The 13,621-nt window shown below is 37.8% G+C and overlaps 1 protein-coding gene across 1 annotated transcript in view; it reads left to right on the top strand.

Annotated features, from left to right (window-relative positions):
* Positions 1–5,383: 5,383 nt before the first annotated feature.
* Positions 5,384–13,621, top strand: part of LOC106788410 (leucine-rich repeat-containing protein 15-like) — a 25,570-nt gene continuing 17,332 nt past the window's right edge. The window contains exon 1 of the mRNA XM_014751624.1: positions 5,384–6,245. The gene's annotated coding sequence lies outside the window, so the exon portion shown is untranslated. The remainder of the gene's footprint in view (positions 6,246–13,621) is intronic.

Genomic DNA, 13,621 nt, shown 5'->3' with positions numbered 1-13,621 from the left:
TATAATAATTTTAAATTAATATCAATAATTATAATTCAAATAAAATGTACGCATAAATTTATCGCTAATTATCCAAATCTTTTTATTATATTTTAATCGTATTAGCAACAATGAAAAGAACATATATAAATGATAAAAATAGAGACCCCTCCGATAAAAAGGAACGATATCGAACGTACGAACGTACGAACGAACGAACGAGCTCGTGTAAATGTCCCCAACATACGACGATACTGAGAGAGCGAAAGAAAAAATAAAAACAAAAGAGTCGACGTTCGCATGCACGTAATTCGCGAGTAATTCATTTACGCTTATCAGCATTAGATGATCACGACATGAAGAACTCCGACGACAATGCGATCAATTTGTGTGTATCACGTTTCTTACACGACCTAACCGATAGTTCATGAGAAAAAGAATTTTCATTTTTTTTCTAATTCACATTTTTATTCTCTCCAATTTTCTAACTCTTTACTATCGTCATCGTTACTTTAAGAATCGATAAAACATCACTTCAGATCATCTATTTTACGCTTATTTCTATGTAATATTTTATATTTCATCATTTATGATCACAGTGTCAAGGTTTCATAGTCTTTCATCAGTCTTATCTTATTTGTCGTTCACACTATAACTTCTAGAAATTGATATTTAACGGGATTAATGATCAATTAAAATAACAAAAAGTAAAATCATTCATCAAAAATTATCTTGTAAATTATAAATGAACATTTTGTTTGATTCTTCTACCGCGTAATACTTATAAATTATAATATTTGAAGTATAATTTTGTACGTGTGGAAGTTGATAATACATGTCTCGTCCCGTTGGACTCACAAAATATGCATAACATAAGAAAAGGACAGCAATAATTCTACTGAATATATTAGCATACTTATTCAAAATGAATTAGGACTGAATTTTACTTATTCGACTCCCCACCAGGGACATATTATCGTTAATCACATTTTGAACATTTTATTTAAATAATTTTTCACCGGCCTATAGTAGATTTCTATAAATAAAAATTGAATAAAAAATTGCATATAATATAAAAAACTGAATTACGTTTTAGCCAATTGTAATATTTCTTATGATGAACGAACAGAAGGGAATAAATTAAGATGATTAGTTTTACCGAGAAGTACTTATAAATTATAATATTTAAAGTGCAATGTAAGATTAGATGTTAGATCGTAGACGTGAAAGTTATGATAACGAATGTTTCGTTCCATTGGACTTACAAAATATGTATACATGCATATATTGCAAAGAGTATACACTATAGGCTAAGGATAGAAATGTAGAATATATTAGTATACTTATTTTGTCTTAATCAAAATTTGACTTGTACATATATTTTTGCACGTCCAACAGAGATATACGTACGTGCATATTCATGTATACATAATTAGTATTTGGCAAGAGTCAAATTAAAGCTTACGAAATAAAACGATAAAGTTGATAAATATATCTGAGAATAAATATCAATCGAATAAAAGTCAGGATGATGTTTCTTTTCAATAAGATTGACACAAATGTCTATATATAGATATACTCGAATTCTTCGCGACTAAAAATATCATTTATCCGGGAGAACAATACGATGTAAAATGTTAAGATCCATGTGTTACCAAAAATAGACAGGGTGAAATATTTAAGTTGGAACGTATAGATATTTTTGTTATTAATAATTGTATAAGAAAAATTCTTAAGGATAAAGCTAAACGATTTGAAGGGATAGATGCAACTGTAAAATAATTTATTTTTAATGATCATTAGTTTAAAAAATGTCAAGGTAATTACTATTGTTTTAAATATAGAATTATATTTAATTTTTCATATAAAAAATTTGGTTAAAATATGAAATTTGAAAAAAATTATTTTACTCCTAAATGTATATCGTTTGAAATAATATAAGGTTTGTCCATATAAATTTTTCGATAAAATCATAAATAACGAAGATTATTTCGAATTGACCGTCTCACCCTGTATATCTTTTTATCGACTCTTCCTTTGATCGTGGATTAGAAATTCGATCGCAAGATGGCGCCCTTATATCACGTAGAAAATTTTCTTCCCCAAAAAAAGAGAAAAAGAAATTAAACTAAAATTTTCTTGTTTATATATATTTTATAACACGCACAAAATCGTCAATACAAAAAAGGGAACCAAAAAATCAAGATCATTTCAATAACAAATCATTGACAAATTTCGTATAATATATTGGAATTGTTTCGTATAGTATGAAACAAGAAAAAGAGTACTTTTAAATTTGGTAAAAAGAATTGGCGCGAAGTGATAGCGCGTTAAACTCCATTTTCTTTTTTTAACTTTTCCCGATCGAACGAACGAACGGGCACACGCATAAACGTAGATCAAAGAAATGAATATATCGACGATCGCAATAATTCGAAAGTTTCCGATTATCGTATCTCTTTACACACGAATCTTTTTATCTAACTATCTTCCTCGATCTTTCTTTATCTTTTTCCATCTATCTGTCTCTTTCTTTAGTTCGGCATTGCCATATAGCACAATTCGCGAAATAGCGAATCGTGTCACATATATTTTTTGGCAATTGTGTTCTTTCGAAATTATGTGAGAATGACTTTGGCATTAGTCCAGCGTTCTGTAGAATGCGAGCAAGGGGACAAGTCGCGTATACGTAGAAAGAAAGAAAGAGAAAAACAGAGAGAAAGAGAGAGAGAGAGAGAGAGAAAGAGAGCAACGAACCCTAGGAAGCTACGGACAAGACCTCTTCTCTGTCTTTCTCTTTTTGTTCCATCTTGCGTTTTACCCGGACGACGTTTCCGTTTGGCATCTCTTCTTCCTCCTCCCCTTCCTCCATCTCCTCCTCCTTTTCCCGTTCTTGTTCCTCTTCCTTCTCATCTTTCTCCGCCACCTCCAATTCTTCTTTTACCAATCCCCATTCCACCCCCTCGTTCAATTCGGAAGTCAAAAAGAACTTTTAAACTTTTCGAACGATCGACGAATCACCGAGGACGATGTGCTTCTCGATCATTATCACGCGTTAAAAACTTTCCTCGACCTTGTCACCGCACAACCCTCCTCTTCTCATCGCTCTCTCTCTCTCTCTCTCCCTCTCTCTTCCTCTCTGTCTAACTTCTCTCTACCCTTTTTTATTTTTTTAAACTTGACTTTTTTTTCCTCGGTTACTCGCCGAAGAAAGTAAAAGAGAAAAATCTCTGAGTTGATTTAATCTGGATTAATCCGATCAAACGAAACCTGAACGAACGATCGTTAAGATCACGTGATTCTAAACTAACTCTTCTACTCTTGTATCTGTTGTACCAATTACGTGGAAGGTAAAAGAAAAAGGAAAATAATAAGACGAAGGACGAAGACGAAAACGAAGAAGAAGATGATGAAGAAGAAGAAGAAGAAAGACAAAAAATTAAAAATAAAAAGAAGGATAAACAAGTTACAGGATTGAGACAGTAATGAAAGTTAACAAAGTTAGTAGAAAAGTAAATTCAATATCTATCGAGTAATTAGCGATATCGGAATATCGAAATATTGACACTAAGAATCTAGATTATGTGAAAAAGAGATAAAGAATGAGAGAGAGAGAGAGAGAGAGAGAAAGAAAAAGTGAACGAGCACACACGAGTTCACGAGGTTGAGTACACGTTAGACAGAAAATATTGATAGAATCATCGTTTCATAAAGAGTGGATGTGCGAGGGACGTACACCTTCCCCCCCTCCCCCTCTGCCCCCAACCCTCGAGCATCCCAGCTACCACCATTCGTTCTCGGCTTCGTGCAGCAGGTGAACACAAAATATGGCCGGCCATTATTATGCGAAAAAATAAAAAAAGAAAAGTCCTCCTTTATATGATATTACCTTTGAAGAGAGAAATAGAATCACGTGGTATCATCTCGTTTCAGGTCCTACCGACAAAAGTTCTTATCTTTTTCTTTTTTTGTCTTAAGAGAGAATTTAACTACGAACAATATATTTTCTTTCTCTCATTTTATAATAATTACGTATGTTATTCGATTAAAAATCACATATATATATATATAAAAAGAAAAAAAGGAAATGTTAATAAAATATTGTACACGTTTAACTTACAATTAGAGATAGATAAGGTAAGAAACTTTTAGGAAGAAGACCTGATAAAACAAAAATACAAACTGTCCGAATAAATTTCAATAGAAACAAAGGGAGAATGATAGGGAGGGAAGATGGAGGAGGGGAACAGATATGGTGAGGAGGGCAGATATGGAGAAGGGGGGCCTGGAAGAGAGAGTACATGATACTTGACAAGAAAAGTGAGAGAAGTCGAACGCTTGATTTTAAGTTATTCATTTTTATCGAACGGCATTGACCAACGGGTAAAAGACGAGGCATCGTTTTTCCCCATCTTCCTGGTGTTCATCGTCGTCGTCGTCGTTGTCGTCGTCTTCGTCGTTGTCGTCGTCGTCGCCGTACGTCATAAAAGCAGCCTTGGCAGGGCTGCAAGCTCGTGTCGCGTGTTCTCGGGTTCATCGACATCTCGCGCTCGATACGCGCGAGTACGCGCGAGAGAAGAGCAAAGTAATATCAGAATTCATCGCTCGAGAGCCGATTCTGTGGGGGGTGGGTGGGGGGGGGAGGGGAAGGGGTGAATGAGGAGAGGGTGGTGGTATACGTACGTTGGTGGTGCTTGAACATAAGGGGGTGAGGATAGTTCGTACGTAAGAAAGAAAAAGAAGAAAAAGCAAAGGAGAGAGAGAGAGAGAGAGAAGAGTGTATGAGAATGTAAAAGAGAGAGAGAGAGAGAGAGAGAGAGAGAGAGAGGATGAGAGTACGATGAGAAGAGTAGATGAGAAGGAGTAAAGAAGAGAGAGAAAAGCTCTCTCCACTTCCTCGTGAACCTCTTCGAGAACGTTTATAAGCGGACTTTTAGGGCGGCTGCCGGATGGAGGTTAGGGTTGGCGTCGAGGGGAGCAGCCATGGAGATTTGGGGTTAGTACGGTGGCCGTGGTGGTGGTGGTGGTGGTGGTGGTACTGGCGATGGTGGTGGTGATGGTGCCGTTGCCGCCACTGCTGCTGGTGGTTGTAGTGGTGGCGATGGTGGTGCTGGAGGTGGTGGTGGTGGTGCTAGTGGTGGTGGTGGAAACGGTGGTGATGAGCGCGGCCAACTGCGCAGACCCCAAGTCTTTCGGGGAGCGACGAGTACGTAGCACAACTCGGAACGAGTCAGTGAGGATCCGTGGCTCCTCTTTGCAGTGCACGTTGAAATCTCAGGGAGAGTCTTTCGTCTTTCTCTCTCTTTCTCTCTCTCTCTCTTTCTCTCTCTTTCTTCCTCTTTCTTCCTCTTTCTCTATCTATTTATCTGTCTATCTATCTATCTATCTAACTACCTATACATATATATATATATATATATCTATCTTTCTCTATCCCTCTTTTCTTTCATCATTCTCACCTGCTCTCTTCCCTCTCGACTTCTTTTTATTTCAAACCACTCGTGCCTCCTCTTGCATCATTTTTCTCCTTTACCCACAGATCATCATTATCATCATCGTCGTCGTCGTCGTCGTCGTCGTCGTCGTCGTGGTCGTAGTCGTCGTGGTCGTTTCTTGGCGATTCTTTTCTCCTCTTAACAACTCTCACCTTACTCTCTTCTTGTTCCCTCTCGAAAATCCCTACCACCTTGATAACTCGTTAACTCACTCACTCCACTCTCTTTTTGTTGTCTTTTTCTTTTCCTCTCACCTGTCCGTTCATCTATCTCTCTCTCTCTCTCTCTCTTTCTCTCCTTCCCTCTCTTTTTCTCTCTCGAAGACTCTCGCGCGGCATCTCCCTCTCGAATTTTTATGGCAGCGAACAACACGCGTTGCCTCTCGCGACGACCGTCGTGCTTCTCCCGTCTAAACGCAATCACGTGGAGGATGATCACCCGATCACCGGTTTCGTAAAAGTCATCGATGTTAGTTAATCTACGTCATTGTTCTCATCGTTTTTGTTCTCATCGTTTGTTTTATCAATAAATTAATTAATAACAATAATAATAACAACAACAACAACAACAACAACAACGACAACAACAACAACAATAATAATACAAGGATAAACTTAATAATTAATCATTAAGTTACATTTTTATACATTTATCTCCGTTCGACAATCTTTCTCGTTTATCCAAGAAAAGGAGATATTATATTCAGGATTGAACCAGGTCGATGTACTGCACGACACCGAGGGAATCGAGTGACGCCTCACTTCCGTCGGGGTGAGTATCGTCGCTTTTATTTTATAAACCCGAATAAAAAAAAAAAAAAAAGGAAAAAAAAAAACAAAAACCGGCAAGAAAAAAATTCTACCCAATCCTTGAGAACTTTCGCCGGGGAAAGAAAAAAAATAATAATAATCGACGAAGAAAGCAACCCTTCTTCGTTTTCTTATCCCCAACACTCAGTCCACCAGACCCCCGGCCCCCCCACGCCCCGCCCCCCCCATCGCCCTTCTGCCGTTAAAAGATCTCGTTCCGCCCATTTCCTACGTTTTCTTCGAAAACGAATTTTCCGTAGGGTTTGCGCGCGTTCGATGATACATCGGGTTGGTTCTTTTTAAATCTTTACCCCCTTTTAAACATTTACCGGATACCGTATTTCCATTTCACGGTACTCAATTCGTATTGCATAGGACTGGGATTTTTAGGACACTCTAAAAAAACTTTCTAAACTCTCTCTCTCTCTCTTTCTCTCTCATCAGACTTATCCGCAATTGGAAAGTTAGGAAAGGGCCTTTGGCTTTTGGTTTTTTTCCACCATTTTATCCAAGCATTTTCGAATGAAACTACCTTAATACTTGTTACCTACCAATCTATCCACCTACTTCTAACGTTGAGCATGTTCTTTGATCGTTAACGCAATTACCACTCGGCTGAAACATTCATGATGACGTCTTTCTGTACCTCTCATCTTGTAGAAAAACTTCCCTCAAAGAAGACACACGTTTATTCATTCATTCATTCACTCACTCACTCACTCTCTCTCTCTCTCTCTCACAAATATATTCCCTCTTTTATCATTATAAATCTTTTCTTCTTTCCACGCTTCTCATTTTTTGTAAATATTAAATAATCATTCAAATGCCTAATTAAAAAAGAAAAAAATAAATACCTTTTCACTTAATTTCTTTCCATCTCATTCCTTATTTAAGATTTATTTTTCTATTCTTTTCTTTTTTTTTCAAATTTTTTTTAATACGTATCAGATAGAAATCACGTTAGCTTATTCGCTATCATCTTTCTTAACAAATTGGAACGAGGCTCTTACGGGTACGTAAAGCGGCTATCGATTTCCATAATTAATTTCCCGATGCCGTGGATATAGTTAATCCTGGCTGTACAGCAACTCTCATTCCCTCTTTCTTTCTTTCTTTTTCTTTATTTTCCTCTCTCTCTCTTACTCTTTCCGTCCGATGGTCGAGACGCGGCGCGTAATGAAATGCACCCTTCCTCCTTTTGCCTCTGTTTAGGCGACATTATTATTCCTCGGGCCGACGAGAGCCGGCGGCGCTGCCAACTGGGAGTCAAAGTATTCTCAACTACGAGCTGCTACCGAGAGCGGCTTACGTATCGTCGAACAGGGAATTAAGTACATAGTACCGTCGTCCTTGTCGCTACAACCGAGTATATGCACTTTCTTATCGAATTAAATTTTAACGCTTACTCTTTTTCCATCCCTCTTCTCTCTTTATTTCTTTCTCTGTGTGTGTGTATGTGAATTTTTTTTATTTCCTTCTTATTCACTCTCTTTCGTTTCTCTTTGAGGAACGGAGTCGTAATTGAAAACGGGTCAGGCACGTTTTACGCGTCCTATCCAACGACTACTACTACCTACCCACCTACCTACCTACCTACCTACCTACCTACCTACCTACCTACCTACCTATCTCGACGTCAACGTCAACGTCGTTGGTGTTTTTCGTCACAGTGCAACCCAACGCACTGTGTTTAACAACATCCAACCGTCAACGTTAAGCTCACTTTGAACTTTTACATCGCAACCACTTCTTCTGGCATTTATTTTCATATGCCTCTTTAATGACACCGTTCGTCTCTTTTCTTTTTCTTTTTTTTCTTTTTTCTTCTTATTCTTCTTCTAAGTGCCGTCAAATCTTCTCCCTAGATAGGAGTGTTAAAAAATGAATGTATTAACAAATCTTTCCCCGTCTTAGCAACGCTTCTCTACCGTCGTCATTTTTGTTTTTCCCGATCGGAAAAAAATTTTGAAATATATTTACGACGTTGGTATTCGTTGACTGAATATATTGTATTTTATTCGTGTTTTTGAACGATTGAAAAATGATCTCTCTAACCCAATGAATTTCATTCTGGTTGTTTTAATTATTTCGTGGGATTTAAATCGTCTAACTTTCGTGAGAGTTTTCCCTTGAGAGGAGGAGAAGAAGAGAGGAAAAATAAGAGGAAGGGTGAGAGAAAGAGGGGTTTGATAAATGAAGATGAGATGCCTGCAGAGATGCATTGAGCATCATCGATCAAAGACCACTGGATGCTTCGTTAATCCTCTCCTAGTGCAATTTCCGTTCGACCAAATCGTCCACCATGATTTTATTCATTCCAAACTAGGTAGTTGTACGTGTCGAATAGTTGGTAAGAGGGTTCACCGTTGCCCATCATTTCGTTTTCGAAACGTTTTACCAATTTTATTTACTGTTACATTACGTAAATTTTTATATCCGTTACATTCAAAGATAAATCTAAAAATATATATAATTAACTTTTATGTCAAAATATTTTATATAAAGATTAGATATTCTATATATTATAAATATAATATTATATATAATATATATATATCACATATATACATAAGAAAAGAAAATTTTTAAATAAGTCCGCGAATAATGCTAGACAATTTCGTATTTTTGTTAAGAAAACCAAACCATTCCTGTCCCCTAAAAATACACCAATTAACTAATATTCATATCCATTTACGGAAAATTAACTTCCCAAATAATCGGGTTGAATTTTCTCGGAAAATCGTCAAATTTATCCACACGGTGGTGCGGCGCGTTCAGAGACACAAACTCGCAATTAGATGAGCGGAACATTATCTTGTCGAGTTGTTCGAACAATTCGCATTTGTTAACTATATATATATATATACATATATATATATATATGTATACGTATTCCCATATATATGCCTCCTACTTATCTCCCTACCGTATCCCTCCCCTACACACACACACACACACACACACACACACATACAAACATACATACACAATCCTATACTATATATACTATTGTCGAATGAACGAATCGCAAGAGGCAATCTGAGAGACAAGACGATTACTTATTCCCCCTCTGTCTGTCTCACCCATCACCTTGTTCCACTCCTCTGTTCATACTAGTAGCGTGTCCGTAGATTTGAGTTAATTCGACGAAATCGCGTGACGAAGAAGAAGGAGGACTTCCCAAACTAACGCAACAACAAGGCTAACCTTATCGCGTTGAATTTTCGGACCGCTTATTACAAAGAGAAGAGAGAATAAGAGAGCAAGAGAGAGAGAGAGAGAGAAGGATGAAACGTTCGTAGATTCTCATAATATATCGTCGCTCGGTAGCTGCGGAAATATGCATTTACGAAGGGTAGTGAGAAGGGGTGGTTTTAATGGGTGGTGGTACTGGTGTAGCTAGTAGTAGTAGTAGTAGTAGTAAGAGTAGGAGTAGGAGTGTAGTAGTAGTAGCAGTAGAAGTAGTACTAGGATGAGGAGGGGAAAGAGAAGGAGGTGGGAAGGGGAGGAAGGTGGAATAGGAGTAGGGTTATATAGGATCGGCGCGCCGGAAATCACGGTGGAAAAGGACGGTGGAAAGCGCGCAAGAAATTTTAATAACCGGCGATACGATCGAGTCTGCGGCACACGGCTGGCTTCGGTTAGGCTACGCTAAATCACAGCACACCTGGTGCTCTTACTATTCCCCTCTCTCTTTCTCTCTTTCTTTCTCTTTTTCTCTTGCTTTCACACTCACTTTGAGAGACCAGGATAGATGTATGTATTTGCCTGTGCACACGCTGGATTACCTTCTTTCTTTTCCTACTACCTATCAAACGTACATATTCTCTGTCTCTTTATTTATTTTTCTTCTGTTTTTCTTCCTCTTCTTCTTCTTCTTCTTCTTCTTCTTCTTTCACTTCTTCTTCTTCTTCTTTTTGTTCTTTTGAAGAAGTCTTTGGCTTTACTGCTCGTAGCCTAATCTTCTCCTTCTTCTCTTGCTCGTTCATCTGCTGCTGCTTTTTCTCTTTCACTTCAAGTCTTTTCTTTAGTTGTCTTTCTCTTTCTCTCTTGGTCGTTCTCCGTTCATCCATCTCATTCTCATCCTCTCGAATTAAGCAACCCCAGAACCAAAAGGTTCGTGGAAAAGGCGAAGGCTATAAATATGACGTGGAAGGTCGAATAGGGCTGAGAAGAGAGAGAGAAAGAGAGAGGGATAGTAAATGGGGAGGGGTGGGTGGGGGAAACAGGGGCTGAGAGAATGGAACTAAGAAGGAGACTCACTATCCTCCGCACAATGCGTATCGTGGCAATCCTATTTTCAGAGATACTTATCTCTCTCTCTCACTCATTTGATCTCTTCGAAGCATCTCTACTACCATCGTTAAAATCAGAAGGGGAACTTAACCGTTCTCTGCTTCCCTATTGGCACCTCGAATTTACCACTAAATGCGTCTCTACCTGTTTTCTTTCAACTCATCCTTCTTATTCCTTTTTCCTTTCCATCCTCCTGAACGATTTTAAATGCCACGTAGTAGAACGAGGGCGAGAGGGTGGGAGGGGAGGGTCCAATCTTCGTGCTCAAACTTTCGAGTTACGAGATAAATCAACGTTGTTCGTTTAAGTATGTTTTAGGGGGAAGAATAAAAAAGGGAGCGGGGGGGGGCGGTTGGGGGGATGATGGTAGTTTTTCGAGTGAAATGAATTCGGCATTCTTCCTCTCATATAGTTTGAAAAGTCTCTTATTTCTTTTCCTACTACTATTTCTATTTTTATACGTTTTTAGCAAAAACGATATGTTAAAGTTGTCCTAACACATTTTGTCGACTATTATCGAAAAGTTAACGGACATTAATATCGACGTCAAGAATGAAACTAGTCCCTTTTGGTGACTCACTTTAAGTATACACGCACATAAATATATATATATACACACACAAGTATATTTATATTATAAATCATTTATATATACATATATATATATAGTATGTAAATGTCGATAGAATAAAAAACGTGGATGAAGGGAAAAGGATTTGCTTGGTCAAATTTTCGATTCGATCGACCAACCGGACTTAGCTAGTCAGTTCATTCGATGTAGTAGAGTAAGTAAGTATCTACCACCTAACTGCACCTACGAGATGGTCTATGCACTTACACACATTACATACACATACATACATACATATAATACATACATACATACATAGATAGATAGATAAAGAGAGATAGATAGACATATAGATAGGTAGGAGTATACCGTTACCGTGAACATAATAGAAATCGATGGGCCGCCGTTACCACACGGCTTTCGTCCTTTCAACCAGGGCCGACGATCGGCGCGTTAAGTCGCGCGTACGTTTTCAATCACTTGCCGATCCACGAAATAGTTCTACTTTACGATCCCCCGTACCCTGTTTGAACAGAACTTCTACCTTTCGGTTTAACGAAAGAGAGAGGAAAAGAGATAGAGATAGATAAATAGGTTAGATAGAGAGAGAGAGAGAGAGAGAGAGAGAGAAAATGAGATGAGAAGAAAGAGCATGAGAAAGAGAAAGTTACAGAAAATGATAGAAAGAAAGAATGAGTTATATAAAGAGAAAGAAAGAGACAAATAGAAATAGATAAAAACAGAGAGACAGAAAAGTAAAGAGAAAAAGAAGAATGGAAAGAGAAATAATGCTAGAGGGGGATAGATAGAGAACTAAAAGGAATGAGAAAAAAATAGATAGATAGAAAGTAATAGATAGAGAAAGATGGAGAGAGGAAGAGTTAAGGTTAGAGAGGGAGAGAGAGTAGCTGGATTCCTGTAGACCAGTCTTATGTGTTTATATATGTTCAGGTATACATGTATCCACTTATGTATTAGTGTACACGTGAGTCTGTAGTATACCGATTACTCTTGCTTCGCAAACAGACCGACACGTCTCTACAAGAAAATGGACAAGCGAATTACATCAATCGTCCACACGACACGACGGAGACAAGAAGAACAAACATAATAAAAGATAATGTTATCGTTTAGAAGAGAGAAATCTTGATGGAGTCTTTAACTAAACGAGTCGACAAAAAACTGCGGATCCAGGGGTTAGAGGTTAAGGTGGAGGTGTTGTCGTTCGATAAACGATCAACACTATTTTATCGGTTGTCGATGTATTCTTTTTTTTCTTTTCTTTTCTCTCAATTGATGCTAAAAGCACACACACGTATATATATATAAATAAATAAACATAGTTACACACATCGAGAATAATTGATTTCGATCGGAAAGCATGCGATTTACGTTTCCTCTCTTTTGTTCGATCCTATCGAATGTAACTCAACCTATGAAACGTTCCTATATCATTATTATATTATTAACGCTCGTTATGCATACATATATACGTATACACACATGTACGTATATATTTTACAGTAGTATTATATTCACTATACCCTCTCTCTCTCTCTCTCTCTCTCTGTGTGCATGTGTGTGTGTACTTCATACAAAATTATACGAAGAGGTGGACGCTATTGCGAAATTAGAAAAACATTGCCCCATTAAATTATTCAACTCGGTCGTTATGTAAATTTGCCGAACGTTAATGAATCATTTATATCCACGCTATCGTAAATTAATCATCAACGAATATTTTACGTCCGTATACGCGATCTTCGATATCATTATAATCGACAAGATGGGAGTTAGGAAGAACAAAATCAAGCTTTCTTCTTCCTATCCCTCTTTCTTTCTTTCTTTTTTTCTTTCTTTCTTTCTTTCTCTCGCTTTGTTCGATCCCTACAGGAAACGTCGACGTTCTTTCGAGCTAGGTACGCCAAAGAAAAAGTTAATATCGTTGAATCGGTGCTAAAAGCGTCAAGAACAATCGGTCGCCTTGAGCGTGCCCGGACCATTAATCAGCATCGACGAATTGCCGCGTTGGAATCTCATAAATTGCAATACAACCTCTCCCTTCCTCTTTTTATTCCGTTTACTCTCCTTTCCTCTCTCTCTCTCTCTCTCTCTTACTCTTTACCTCTTTCCAACCTGCGCACCCTACTAGCCACCCCTCCTACGCCCCTTTACTACCTACCCCCCTCCCGTATAGTCAGGTCGCTTATCGCACGATTTATTCGCGCACGCGTGCACGTTTCGCTTTATAGCAAGGCTTCTCAATGAGGGAAGATTTATTGGCGAACTTGTTGGTCGTGTAAAATAAACATGGCCACGCTTAAACCGTTCCCTATTTTATCTTTCTCTTCTCGAGTCTCATACGAAAAGAATGTAAAAGTATAATACAATGGAAGATAGAAAGGTGTTAGTCTCTAAAACATATATATATTTTTTCTTCCATTTTTATTATATTATTTTTCCTTTTTTTT

Source organism: Polistes canadensis, unplaced genomic scaffold (assembly GCF_001313835.1).
Source record: "Polistes canadensis isolate GaletaPanama2010 unplaced genomic scaffold, ASM131383v1 scaffold_5, whole genome shotgun sequence".
Taxonomy (NCBI): domain Eukaryota; kingdom Metazoa; phylum Arthropoda; class Insecta; order Hymenoptera; family Vespidae; genus Polistes; species Polistes canadensis.
Note: the sequence above shows the minus strand (reverse complement) of the source record. Positions and strands in the feature narration are given on the sequence as shown.